Here is a 15,334-nt window from a genome sequence, read left to right as displayed (position 1 = left end):
TAGATATTTTTCACCATTTTTGGCCAAAACCGAGCATTAAATTCACCAAATATTCATCTTTTATCCAAAAATTACCAAAAATTCACAGATCTCATATTTTCATGTATAGATCATCTCTGTGAAATTTCATGACCCAACTCTAAGCACACTACAATCTGTCCAAAATCACTAAATCACACGAAAACCGAACTATCATGTGTTTCTAGCGTTAGATCGCAAAGATCTTGGTTTCTAGCATTTGCTAGCCACTAGATACAACACTTACAAGCACAATAACACTATACCAAGCAAGTTACACCAACAATCAAACCATTTCTTTCATAGTGTCGGTTTTGATATAAAAACAAAGGTTTTAACCGTAAAAATCCGTTCTCGACTCTTTTTACTCATTTCTTGGACCAAGATCCCTTGTATAACATGTATACATCTCTTGATCATGCAAGAGTCGGTTTCATCTCGGGCTTTCACCCGTCTTTCACATGGAAAACTCATTTTACAAGATTTCAACCGTAAAATTTCGTTCTAAACTCTTTTAACTCATCACTTGGATCAAGATCCTTTGTATAACTTGTATACATCACTTGATCATGCGAGAATCGGTTTCAACTCGGGTTTTCACCCATTTTTACATTTGAAACCTCCTTTTCTCAAGATCATGAAGTTGGAAACAAGATTTAAGCATTAAAACATGTGTTATACCTTGTGTTCTTGGTTTGGATCAAGGGTTTTTGGGTTGAATGTTTGAAGGCTTGGAGATTTGAGAGAGTTTGATGTGTAAAAAAAAAGAAAATGAATTGATAATGGGTGTAAAGGGGCCGATCGGTCCAAGTAATGGGTGGGGGTGGGCCCCACAACTTCAATATTAGCCACATATTCGGATTTCCGTAATCCGGATAATGTTTTGGATAATCTGGCTCAGTTCGTTTCTCGTTTAAACTCGTAATTCGGCTTAAAACGAGCCTAAAATGGTTGTTTTTCGGGTTAAAATAAAATTTACATAAAACCGACTTAAAAACTTTAAAAACTTAAACCATGACATTAAAACATCATATTATTAATAATTACGCATCTTTTTCGGCTTGATCGATCGTCTCTTGCTTGGTTTGATGTTAAAGGTTTCGTTTATCGTACCGACGTACTAGTAAATCGAAATCCTTTCTCTGTGCTATAATTCACTTATCCCGAAGCATTAATACTTCGTAAATATCACTAAACATTATATACTTCGTCTATAATGTAATTCCCGATTCGTTCGGGTTTCAATAATCGTTCATTGGTTAATTGTAATTCCAATACGATTCACTATATAATCGAGTATGATTCGTACTATGAATCATATATACTCGTATATACGTACTATAACTCATATAATCAATATTAAATGACACGTAAATAGTATATGCCGGCTAGGGTATACCTGGATTTGCCGGAATCGTTACAAAATTTGACGACAAATCTATTTGTATTCTCAAACTTTTAAATATACTTATATTTCTCATTTTTGACCCATAACAAATTTTGACCCAAATGTAGTTAACTTGTAACAAACAATTTATTTATTAATTTTTGCCTTTAAAAACCAAATTTAAGTTCCCCAAAACCCGTAACAATCCTTGATAAATAAAAAACCAAGAAATTAAATATGATAAACTTTGTTATATATGAAAGTGATTGGTATATATTTACTAAATTAACCGAAAAATAAATTGATAGATTTGTAGCATATATTTATAATATATAAATTTATATGACAAGTTAAAATAATGATAGATAAATGGGTTGATTTTTAAAAAATGGATAAACTTTTAAACATAAATTTGTGATTTAATAATTAAAAAAATTACTTTGTTAAATGACAGTATATTCGAGTTTTGTTTTTCTTTATAATCTTCAACAATGTACATAGTAAAATATGTTAATGATAATATTTAAAAATAATATTCTTTTCAAGTATTAACAAACATTTTTTGTTGTTAATTTTTAGAATTCACCAAGCATTTTTTTGGAATATATACTAAAATAATATGCTAATATTTATTTTTATAAAAGTGTATAAATAAAATATAAAAGTAAAGTGGATATGAACATATATTATTATCAATTAACATCTTAGGCTATGTGATATGGAAACCATTTTGCCGTTGTAAAGCTTAGGTGGCGGGCGGTGCCGCCGGCAAATACAACCCCGCCTTTGTTGGTGCCGCCTAGCGGTGAAGAAAGTGGTGAAATTTCACCGACTGAAACACCGCTCAAATCATAGAGAGAGAAGAAGATGCATGTGGTGGTTGAAAAATGTGTTAGGTTATATATGAGATTGCAACCAGATCTTTTTTTTTGTTTCGGCTGGATATTTAGGGTTGGTACTTGGTACCTGTAAATATGAGATGTGAAGAGATGAATATAATAAGGTCTCATATGGGCTATGAAGAGATGAATAGTGGCCTATTTTATATTTTCACTTAGTTTTATTTATTAATTGATTAGCTCTTATATTTAATCAGCAGTAATATGGTTGGTAGAGGATTTGGGTTGCTTTTATCCTTCGATAAGATACTTTAAAAAGGAAAAATAATTATTTGGTTTTTTTTTTTCTAATTGTTCTAACACTATATTTTTATTAGTTATAATAACATATATTTTGAGTGCGCGATTCAATTTGAGTTGGTTTTAGACTAAAACCGTAAAAAAAACGAACTTCAATTTATATATACTAGCTATAAATCATTGTTTTTTTTATCAATTAGTATTTTTATGTGAAATTAGTTTAGTATATTAAATGTTAATTATATTAAATTAATGTTAGTTATTTAAATATTATTATTTTATTTGGCAAGGGAGTGAATGGTAAATTGGTGACCATTTTCATTGTATAGTGGGGTGACATGGGGTGTGATGTGGCGCTGTAAAGTAGGAAGCAAAATGACACCCATAATTGATAGTCTTAGTTTTGTATGGAAAAAAATTATAAGATTTAACTATAAACTGTCACGTGTCATAATTATTTTACTTTATTAGAATATATATATATATATATATATATATATATATATATATATATTATTTAGTTTAATGCGTTTTGTTAATGTTGTGCTCATTCTAAATATATTTAACTAGTGATTTACGAGGCGTGCGTCGCGGCAACTAGTAAAACCCCAACGTTGAAACTCGGGTGTTGGTAAAACCCAAGCGTTACAACAGAGAGTCGACGCAAATTTGGACATTATCGGTTAGGCTCGTTGCACTATAAACACCGTTGATAAAACTTGAGCGTTAAAACCCATAAATTAAATTGGTCTAGTTAACATATAAAAAACAAAATATTCGATGTTTATTTGGTCAGTAAACCCGGAATGTGACAAAACCTAGGCGTTGACGGTCATGGGCATTGTGGCGGTAACTCGACATGAATTCAGTCAGTTTCCGTTACTTTCGTTACGGCACCAGAACTAAAAAAAGGAAAACATATAAAAATGGAGGTGGATCAATTTGGTGGCGTCGGTCGATAAACTCGGGGCATTGATAAAAACTGGGCGTTGTTGATCCCAGATGTCGAAGCTATGAGTCTATGCGAATTATACTCGGATTTATGTCACGTTCGTTACCGTACCAAAATTAAAACAACAAAAAAAAATACAAAATTAACATTCGAACGACTTTTATTATGTTCGTTATTAAATGTACTAGTAATAAATAAACCAAAAAATAAAACTAAAAAAAATAAAATACGAAGACAAATAAGGTGCAGCAAAGTGGCCCAATCGGCACTTAGCGGCACCAATGTCTTTACTTATATTATATAATAATATAAAGTAGTTTTAATTCATAATATGTTATTTAAATAAACAAAATATTTAAAAAAGTTATTAGAAATATCTTGATTTGTATTAAATAAATGTAATAGTAGGTGATGATGTGAATGGTGATGTTGAGGTTAGGTGTTGTAAGAAAAAAAAAGATTTTTAAGTAAGGTTTGAAATATGATGTGGTATGCTAAGGTGGAGATTTATGACGTTTAGCTTAATTTGGAGACGCTCTAACTAATTTAAATTGCATAAGAGAAAGATAGTAACCTGGATATTTTCTTTTCTCGCAACCGACTCCCAATCCTTTGCAGCAATGCCAATTCGCCACTCGAGCTAACAGTTAGAGGATTATCAACATAATCATTCCCTTGTACCCAAAAACATGCCAAGTAGTTGCCCGATTGGATAGTTGTAAATGCAAATTCACCATAAGTCATGTTCTCTTTGTAGTGTAGAGTGTCTCCCCACGGTGATGTAACCTTTAGAAATTAAACATTTATCACAACAGTCTAGTGGTGCAATCATGATCAAAAGAACATGAAATATATTTCTAAAAGATAAATATAAGTTGTGCCGTCGTAACACAACTAGCTTAAAAAATCGTCACAAACTAACAAATGATTCCTAGAAAAGCAATTCTAAACTTCATTTGAAACAACCAAGATTACCTTAACGGAAATTGTGATACTGGGTTTAAGATGGACGTCCTCTTGAGAATTGACAAGCACATAATCGAAAAGAACAAGAACGTTGCTATGAATCTCTTCAAGGACACACTTACTTCCTGATTTGGGTAAGTCCAAATAGATAGCTTTTGTTGTAGCAGTGGCGCACCACCAATGAAAACCATAATCGCCATCACCCCATTAATCTTATGGGAATTTGTGTGTGAAGAAGAAAAACAACATGTCAAAAATATCACAACTATTGTACCCCCCCTTTTTATCGGGACCATCCATTTGCTTTCTTATTAAAAAACGGTAACATGCATTCCAAAAGGTAGGTGTTTTTAAATTAAACTTATATGTTTTTTTTGGATATTGGTTTTTAATACTCTCAACTTTCATTCGATAACACTCTCAACTAACGATTTGTCTTCCACCACTCCCAATTTTCATCCTATTTGTTTCTGGCACTCCTGAACTTAATAAACCCTAACTCCATTAGTTTTCATGACGACATAGAATTTTTTATTATTAAAAAGTAGACCATGGGTCCCACAACATCTCCTTTCTTCAACATAAAACCTCAACAACCTTCAATTCCGGCGAATTTGATTTTTCCGGTTACCTCATCTTTCTAACAATGGAGATGGTGCAGACGTGTAGAAAAACGATGAAGATCTTGGAGATTGTGCAATAATGGAGATATGATGAAGATGATGCTCGCCGGAAATTACCCGCAACTCGTTTTTCCGGCGAGCAGACATTTCCGGAAGGTGGTGGGATGAGACATTGGTGGTGGCGGAGGGTGGGGGTTGTGGTTGTTGTGGCGGTGGGCGGTTGATATGAGCTAAATTATATATAAATACTATAACTATTTCCTACACTTTTAAGTTGCTTTGGGGTTGTTTTTAATAAAATATACCCTCAATTGGCTAGTAATTGGATTTTAAAGCTTTCGAGAGACAATACGCTAATATGAAGTATTTGACTTAAACTTGAGACGAACAAGTAAAATAGTTCAACAACTATTAATTAGTTTACACTTGCTATTTGAAATTTAGTAAAATTCATTATTGAAAGTGTATTTACTAATGGCCTTTATCATATTAATATTAGTTTCACCATTTTTAAAAGTGTCGTATGATTCGAGAATGAAAAAACAGCGTCACTTTTAATTAACTTTCAATTATTATTGGTATCATTATTATTATTATTTCCAATTGTTATTCAAGTTGTGAACTACTACTCGCAGCCTCTCATCAAAGACTGGACATAATTTTGTATGGACCAAGAATTAATTCTGGGTGATGTAGGGATGAAAGAACGTGCTTAAGTGTTTTATATTGTGTGTTTTACTTGTTTATATGTATCGAACACAAATAATTTGATAGGTTTTATGCAAACAGGTGTGCGGAGCTTAACGAAGCTTAAAGGAGCGAATTTGGGGCGTTCATGATGGAGTGTAAATGAAAGTAAAGATCTATGATAGGATAGAGAATTGAAATACGAAGACGTGGTCGCAAACGGGAGGAAAACGGAGTTGAAACGAAGATTTTATGAAGAAAACAGTTTTGGCCTAGCAGTGACCATAAAGAAGACATCACAGACCGTAGCTTATGGTCTAGTCTGACGAAAAAAGGGATTTTGGTGATTTTCTTTTATATTTAAAGCCCGAAAACCATAAGGTCGATCGGATTCATTCATAATCAGTTTTGGGACTTCTTGGAGGCCATCTTACACCACTAACACTCATCCAAATCACAAGATTGATCTATGAACACCTTTTCCAACATCTTAATCAAGAGCATGGAGATCAAGATGCAAGGCTAAAGGCTTCATAACCATCTCCGGGTGTAGGGTTGAGTTGCATGATTAGGTTTTGATATTCTAAACTTTAACTTTGGATTTGTAATTTATTAATCATTCGATTAATCAATTCTTTGTGTTTGTTTTGTGCTTAAACGGTTTTTATTAATTGATTACTTAATCTTTTGTCAGTTAATTGATTTGTGGTCATCAACAATTAGGATTAAGTTCTTTCGTCATTGACCCGTTTATCGTTAACCATATTATTGATTTTGTGTTTCAACAAGTAAAACCAACTATCAATTAGATTTTCATTAAGCCGTGTCAATTGTTCGGATTCAGTTATGACGATCAACACAGTCAATCGTTAAATCTTTTGATTTACATATTTTTTAAGAAACCGTCCAAAGAAGTTTATCAATTCCTTAACTTGTTGCAAAACCCGAACCCTGGAGTTTGGTTATTTTCATATTATTGTTTTACAAACTACTTTTAAACCGCTTGACATCGTTTGTCCGCTTAGTTAATTAGTTATTAAGTATTGAAATTGATTAGCACTTCCCATAGATTCCATGTGGATTCGACACCTTACTTTCCCTAGCTAGTAAAGGTTTTATAAATGTTTTTGATTGACCTTTCGACATCGATCAAAATGGCGCCGTTGCCGGGGAGTCAACGCGCAAAATGCTAGTTTAGTTTAGTTTTTAGTTTTTGTTTTTTAATTTTTCTTCGTTGATTTTACACGGGGTATTAGTGTTTTTATCTGTGCAGATAACCTTACAAGTTGATGCAGACGAGATATTCCCGTGAGAAAGAGCCGCTTTAGTTTGATCCCGAAATCGAGAAAACAGCAAGACAAAACCGAGCAGCTCAGAAACCCACACTAAACCAAATACCCAAAATCATAACACCAAAAGAAGAAACCATGAGTAACCGAAACCGAATAGACCCAAATGTTTACCAACCACATAACCAAGAATAACTAGTTTCACAAAACCAGAATGTTAACCGTGACAGAAACCGCTATCTGTTCAACCAAAGAGATGTTAACCGTAATCACAGGCGGCGGTTTAACGAGGATGACAACTTGTCAATCAGACCCGCCCTACTGAACCGTCAAAGACACGATGATTTGAGAGAGGAAAGATCTGAGGTTAGTCGTTCTTGTGCACGAGTGGAAATCTGGCGGATAGGAGATGTAACGATTCCGACAAATTCAGGTATACCTTAGCCGGAATATACTATTTACGTGTTATTCAATACTGAATATATGAATTATAATGTGTTTATACGAGTATATAAGATTCACAGTACGAATTATACTCAAATGTACAACTAGTCGTATCGGAATTACGATTAATCGATGAACGGTTATTGAAACCCGAACGAATCGGGAATTACATTTTAGACGAAGTATATAATGTTTAGTGATGTTCACGAAGTATTAAAGCTTCGGGATAAGTGATTTATAGCACAGAAAAATGATTTCGATTTATTAGTACGTCGGTGCGATAAACGAAAACTTTAACATCAAACCCAGCAAGAGACGATCGATCAAGCCGAAAAAGATGCACAATTACCGACAATACGATGTGTTAAGTCAATAAACGTCATGGTTTAAGCTTTTAAAGTTTTTAAATCAGTTTTATATAAATTTTAATTTTAAGCCGAAAAACGACCGTTTTGGTCTCGTTTTGAGCGGAATTAAACGTTTAACCGAAAAACGAACTGAACCAGATTATCCACAACATTATCCGGATTACGCAATCCGAATATGTGGCCATGGTTGGAGATGTGGGCCCTCCCACTCACTTAACATGGACCGATCGGTCCATGCTAGTCACACACACACTTCACTTTTCTTTTTTCCACATTATTTCTCCCAAAATCCTCTCAACCTCTTCATCATCCATCCAAAACCCAAGCTTTTTAGGCAGAACTCAAGGTATAAACATGATTTTAATGGTTGATTCTTAGTTTTGATTCCATAATCTTGAGAAAATGAGGTTTCAAATGAAAAATGGGTGAAAACCCGAGATGAAACCGATTCTTGGAGGATCAATGGATGTATACAAGTTATACAAAGGATCTTGGTCCAAGAAAGTAGCTAAAAGAGTCAAAAACGAATTTTTACGGTCAAAATCTTTGTTTTGGTGTTTTAATCGAAACCATGAAAGAAATGGCTTGATTGTGGGTATAACTTGCTTGGTGTGGTGTTGATGTGCTTGTAAGTGTTGTATCTAGCGGCTAGCAAAGGCTAGAAACCAAGATCTTTGCGATCTAACGCTAGAAAACACAAGATAGTCGGTTTTCGTGTGATTTAGTTATTTTGGACAGATTATGGTAGGCTTAGAGTTGGGTCATGAAATTTCACAGAGATGATCAACACATGGAAATATGAGATCGGTGAATTTTTGGTAATTTTTGGATAAAGGATGAATATTTGGTGAATTTAATGCTCGGTTTTGGCAAAAAATGGTGAAAAATAGCTAAACATCATGAAAAATTCTGGAAAATTTAAGATAAGCTTTTTATAACATATAAAAGTCACACACAAAATTTCAGGTTCATTGGAGAAGTCTAAGTAGGCTTTTCGGTAAAACGAGTTCTAGGGATTTCTAGCTCGGTTTTGGTAAAAATGGCATGAGAAATGAGTTTTTGGTTCTGGAAAAATTACAGTGAACTAAGTGGGTGACAGGGGTCATCCCAGAAAAATTTGGGATTTTTCGAAGGTCGTTTGGTATTTTTGACATATTTGATGTTTAAATGACGTTTAAAAATGGTTAAATAAATCTTAGATACAAAAATTAATTCTTGAAAAATTTTATAAAATTTCTTACTATCAAAATATGTTTTGTACAAAATTTCAAGGTCCAAGACTAAACGGATATTTATTTGTGCTATTTGGAACTTAAAAACAAACTTTTAAAGCTTAAAACGAGTAAACCGGCAAAGTTCGCCTAAGCGAGCTGACTGGTGCATAAAAACCCTAAGAATGGACTATTTTCATGAAACTAAGTTAATCAAGTAAAAATAAATCATCCGAAAATAATTCGGATGATTTGGGTAATTTTACCCGATTTTACTGTTTCCGGCACCTAAATGACGGAAACGGGCCCCGCGGCCAAACGGGATGTCCAAACAGAGCTCTATTTTCATCACTTTAACTAAAATAATAGTCAAACACCATTTTTGGGTCGGGTGTGAACAAACTCATTTTTGAAACTAAAAACGGATAACCGTGCTAGGCACGTAAATCAAGGAAAACATAAAAATGATAATTTTGACCGTCAGACTCTAAGTAATGTCACAATCTGAGTCCTTAGAAGTGTCACGGGGTTAACATTGTCCCCGGATCGAGTACAGTACTGGGTTAACAATGTCCCCAGATGTACCGATTGACACGGATTTAATTTATGGGAATTATATAGTAACGACTAGATATCATATTACAGATCCAGGCTTATAGCAGTTCATTGTATCACGTCCCGACTCACAGAAAGGTGAGTTTTCACGAGCCCCTTTTTATGAACCGTTTTAAATATTTTCCGGGGGCGGAAAGCATGTCTTTATTAAAGTATTTAAGTACATACCGATCGTATGGAAACACTTGTATATTTATATATATATGGTTTGAGGCACAGAATATATAAATTGTTTATCGTGTGAGATTGTTCTGGGGTAACATAGTTCCCAGAGGTTATTATTGTTCTGGGGTAACATAGTTCCCGGAGGTTATTATTGTTCTGGGGTAACATAGTTCTCGGAGGTTATTATTGTTCTGGGGTAACATAGTTCCCAGAGGTTATTATTGTTCTGGGGTAACATAGTTCCCAGAAGATTAATGAAAATGTACTGGGGAAACATAGTTTCCAGCGTAATTACATTGCTAATAAATGATTATTAAAATGATCTGTCAGTGTTTATTTAAATTAGTGAAACTCACCAACTATTCGTAGTTGACCCGTTTTCTTTACATGTTTTCTAGGTATGCCCAAGTTGGAATGATTGATATGTGCTTAATGATCTGTGCTACTTGTTGGAAGCTTGCTGATCTATATTTTGTAATGAATATATTAATGTCTTATCGGTAAAACATGTGTGTAACACCTAGACAGTAACGAAACTCGCAACAATGTAATATGATATAAATTAATGTAGTGGTATTTTCTTTATAAGCAATGCTGTTGATATCAGATGTGTCTGTTGCATCCCGTGTACGTTTCTGCTGCGGTTACGGGGTGTTACAGAACTTGGTATCAGAGCCATTTGTTATAAAGAATTAGGATGTCTTTAAAAGATACCTAAAATACAACCAGTAGCTCAAGTATTATAGGATCTGAATATCAACTAAATATATATTGTGATGAGATCGGGATGAACTTGGATGGACAAGTGGGTTATTATGGTCCGGAACATAATAACAGACTTGTCTGCACGAGGGAATTCAGGGAAAGTCACGAGGGATTTTAATAGGTAAAATTGGCAACATACGTGCATATATGTGATAATATTGTTATGTGGTCAAGTTGTATAAGTAAGTGCATATTAATTTGATTATGATTTACACTATGGAAAGAACTATATGTTTGTTAACTTGTGTGCAGGTAAAATGTCAAGAACCCCCAGTGTGTCGATCGAGGAGGACCCGGAGGAGGTCAGCTCCGGGGACTCCGGGAGCCCACTTGTAGCATCTAGCACCGAGCCTTCCGAGGCTAGCTTTAGGAGTTCCGGCCAGTCCTCCCCAGCTAGGATTGCCAGATCCCCGACCCCACCCGCACCACAGGTCGCTCCTGCACCCCCTGGATTCGGACCTCGCCTCACGGCGCGGATCAGTATCCCACCTGTCCGACCTATCTCGCCCCCACCCAGACCTGCTACACGCAGGGGCGAGTCCTCCAGCTCTCGTCCCGAGCCTGCGACTCTACCTGTGTGGGGTCTCCCAAGACAGGAACGGGACGCGGCGGCCTGGCTCCGAACGCTCACCGAACAGGTGAACGAGCACTCCGCCGCCCTGACGGTGGGAGTCCAAAGGAGGATGTACTTGGGTGATTGCATACTGGATCATCAGTATGCGATTGCCCAGCTGAAGAGGGAGTGCTCATACTCCCAATGGATGCTTGGCCGGATGGAGATGCGGGTTCGGGTTATGATGGCCGTGTTGGTGGTGTTGGTGGCGATGTTGGTGGGGTTGGTTTACCACCGTGTTTAGTTGGTTTTGGGTTGGGGTTAGACAAGGACCATTTTTTTTGATACTCTGTGTAAGCAGTTAGTGGTGATGCTAACATGGAGTGAATCTTGCTAGTTATAATACAACCACTGGCCCTTAGGGTGGGTCTCTTTTGGGGCATATCAGTATAGATACTTTTGGGTATCATTCAAGCACTGACCCGTTGCGGGTTATGTCGAGATGATGCCGACATGGGCCCTATGTAGGAAAACTTATCTAATGTAATAGTGACAGGAAAGTAATGTGAACGGATGTTTGTGTAATATGTACTAACGTTTATTAATGAATGGAATGTTTGTTGTGTTTTATGTTTTTGAATTTGTATTGATTATATATATTTTCTTGATGTTGTGTAGAATGGCACCAAAACGTTCAGCCCAATTGTCGGAAGTAGACGTGAGCCGTCTGATTGCTCGCCAGTTGGAGGCGGCGATACCAGATATAGTATCGCGCATCGCCGCCAGTATTAACAACTCGACCAATCCAACCCCTCCGAGCAATCAAACGACCACCAATAATGACGGGGAACGAAATACTAATCCTCCGCAGAACGAAAACACGATTCCGAGTAATGACGCACCGCCTTGGGTGGTCGTTACTGATAGTAATGGCCCTATACCTACGGTGGAGACGAACCGTACGGAACCGATTCGTACATCCAGGGGATGTTCGATCAAGGACTTTATGTTGTGCAAACCTCTAGAGTTTAGCGGGTCTGAAGAACCAAATGGATTAGTTAAATGGATCGAGAAAATAGAATCCGTGGTGAATATCAGCAACTGCCCCGAGGATTGTGTTGTTAAGTATGCTGCCTGCACATTCACGGACTATGCCTTGACATGGTGGAACACCATAGTGCAGACTCGCGGTCAGGCGACGACAAACCGCATGACCTGGACAGAGCTCAAGGCTCTTGTATTGGAACATTTCTGCCCGAGAAACGAATTGCAGAAATTAGAAAATGAATTGTGGAATCTGGAGATGCGGGGGGCGGACCACTTGGGTTATACGAACCGGTTTAATGAGTTGGCGCGATTGGTACCATGGTTGGTCACCCCGGAGTCGAAGAGGGTGGAGCGTTATATTTGGGGGCTAACTCCAGTTGTAAGGAGTATAGTCAATTCTGGGGGACACCAGACATATGAGGGTGCGGTGACACAGGCGGGTATCGTAACGTACGATTTCGTAAGGAGCGGGTCACTGAAGGTGGCGAGAGAGTCCGCGGGAGGAAAGCGGAGTTCACATGACCATAGGACCCAGGAAAAGCAGCAAGGTAAACGTGCTAGACCCACTGCCCAGAACTACGCCATGACTAGTTCGGGCGGAAGGCAAGAACCGCAGAGGGGAACGTTTCCTAAGTGTGGGAAATGTGGTTACCACCATGGTGGCGTGTGCAAAGAGGTGGTGTGCCACCGGTGTGGCAGGATTGGACACTACGCACCAAATTGTAAGACAAATCTGAACAACCTGAACCGACAACCACAACCTATCCGTGCGCAACCATTTAGGACTCAACCAGCCCGACAGCAGAACCCGCAAGGAAACCAAATGGTGACCGCCAGCCGTGCTTGCTATGAATGCGGCAGCACAGATCACTTTAAAAGAAACTGTCCGAAGCTGAACCAGGGAGGAAATGGGCGGCAACCCGCGGGTCAGGCATCGTCGTCCAATCCGGCGCGAGGCCGAGCATTCGTGATGGGGGCGAACGAGGCACGCCAGGACCCCAGCGTAGTGACAGGTACATTCCTCGTCTCTGATCATTACGCTTCTGTATTATTTGATACAGGTGCCGATAGAAGTTTTGTCTCCGTTAGATTCCTTTCGATAGCAAACCTCCCTATTGGTGAAACCATAGAACCTTACACCGTAGAAGTCGCTAACGGTAAAACCATGATAGTTAATCAGATAGTTCGGAATTGCCCTTTTATTCTGAACGAACAATCCTTTCTGATTGACTTGTTACCGGTAGAATTGGGTAGTTTTGACGTGATAGTGGGAATGGATTGGTTAGCACGTAACAGGGTAGAAATAATCTGTGAAAAGAAAATCGTCAAGATCCGGGTGTCGGATGACGAGGAGGTATTAGTGCAAGGAGAAAAATCCGGCACCATGATACCATTTATATCCCACCTCAAGGTGTTAAAATATATACGTCAGGGATGTGTGGCGTATCTAGCGAGCCTGACGGCCACTGATTCTGAGGAAAAACGGGTGGACGATATTCCAGTGGTACGCGAATTTCCACAAGTTTTCCCAGAGGAACTGCCTGGATTACCGCCAACCCGACAGGTCGAATTCAGAATCGATCTGTTACCTCAAGCTGGCCCTGTTGCTAAGGCACCTTACCGACTTGCACCATCTGAGATGCAAGAATTATCCAACCAGTTGCAAGAATTGTTGGATAAAGGATTTATTCGTCCTAGTTATTCCCCGTAGGGCGCACCGGTACTATTCGCGAAAAAGAAGGACAGAAGCCTTAGAATGTGCATTGATTACAGGGAGCTGAACAAGTTGACAATCAAAAATAGGTATCCTCTCCCCCGAATCGATGATCTGTTCGACCAACTACAAGGTGCGAGCTACTTCTCAAAAATAGATCTTAGATCGGGATACCATCAGGTTAGAATCCAGGAGGAGGATGTCCCAAAAACCGCATTCCGGACTCGCTACGGCCATTACGAGTTCTTAGTTATGCCCTTTGGGCTAACAAATGCGCCAGCAGTATTCATGGATCTCATGAATCGAGTCTGTAAACCCTACCTCGATAAATTCGTCATCGTGTTTATTGACGATATTTTGATTTACTCGAAGAGTAAAGGAGAGCACGAGCAACACTTGAGATTAATTTTAGAACTTCTTAATCAGGAGAAGTTGTATGCAAAATTCTCCAAGTGTAACTTCTGGTTACAAGAAGTGCAATTCCTTGGTCACGTCATAAACCATCAAGGAATACACGTTGATCCAAGTAAAGTTGAAGCAGTTAAGAGTTGGCAAGCGCCTAAATCACCAAAGGAAATCCGCCAATTCTTAGGCTTAGCTGGATATTATCGTCGATTTATAGAAAACTTTTCCAGCATTGCCCAACCTTTAACCCTTCTGACCCAAAAGGATCGAAAGTATGATTGGGGTGAAGAGCAGGAAACGGCGTTTCAAACGCTAAAACAAAGATTGTGCCAAGCGCCAATCTTAAGTCTCCCCGACGGAGACGATGGTTTTGTCGTGTATTGTGACGCATCCCGGAGAGGGTTGGGATGTGTGTTGATGCAGAATAATAAAGTCATAGCCTATGCTTCCCGACAGTTAAAAGTACACGAGAAAAATTACACTACCCATGACTTAGAACTGGGAGCAGTTATCTTTGCACTTAAAATCTGGAGACATTATCTCTACGGTACAAAGTGCACCATCTTCACCGATCATAAAAGTTTGCAACACATATTCGATCAGAAAGAACTGAATATGAGACAACGAAGATGGGTCGAATTATTAAGCGACTATGAATGTGACATCCGTTATCACCCCGTCAAGGCTAACGTCGTAGCCGATGCCTTGAGTAGGAAGGATCGGGTTAAGCCATTGCGAGTGCGAGCGCTGGGGATGATAGTCCAGTCGAACCTTTCGGATTTGATTCGAGTCGCTCAACGCGAGGCGTTGAAAGAGGAACAATTGGAAAAAGAGGGACTTTACGGTAACGAGAAGAATTTCGAATAGCGCGTGGACGAAATTCTCTATTTCAAAAATCGGATTTGGATCCCGACCCTCCATGACCTTCGTGAATTAATCATGGACGAAGCGCATAAATCGAAATATTCCATACATCCGGGATCGGA

At 38.0% G+C, this 15,334-nt stretch overlaps 1 pseudogene across 1 annotated transcript in view; it reads right to left on the bottom strand.

Moving 5' to 3' along the window:
* The window catches only part of LOC143530791 (transmembrane emp24 domain-containing protein p24delta3-like), a 29,063-nt pseudogene extending 24,394 nt beyond the window's left edge, over positions 1–4,669 (bottom strand). Inside the window, exons 1-2 of the transcript XR_013134918.1 lie at positions 4,472–4,669; positions 4,071–4,282 (exon numbers count right to left, since the gene is read on the bottom strand). The product of XR_013134918.1 is annotated as a transmembrane emp24 domain-containing protein p24delta3-like (transcript). The remainder of the gene's footprint in view (positions 1–4,070; positions 4,283–4,471) is intronic.
* Positions 4,670–15,334: the final 10,665 nt, after the last annotated feature.

This window comes from Bidens hawaiensis, unplaced genomic scaffold, assembly GCF_021521415.1.
Source record: "Bidens hawaiensis isolate Kalapana, Puna unplaced genomic scaffold, B.hawaiensis_p1.1 tig00000670_1, whole genome shotgun sequence".
In the NCBI taxonomy this organism is placed as follows: domain Eukaryota; kingdom Viridiplantae; phylum Streptophyta; class Magnoliopsida; order Asterales; family Asteraceae; genus Bidens; species Bidens hawaiensis.
The sequence above is the reverse complement of the archived record's forward strand: the minus strand, read 5'-3'. Positions and strand labels throughout refer to the sequence as shown.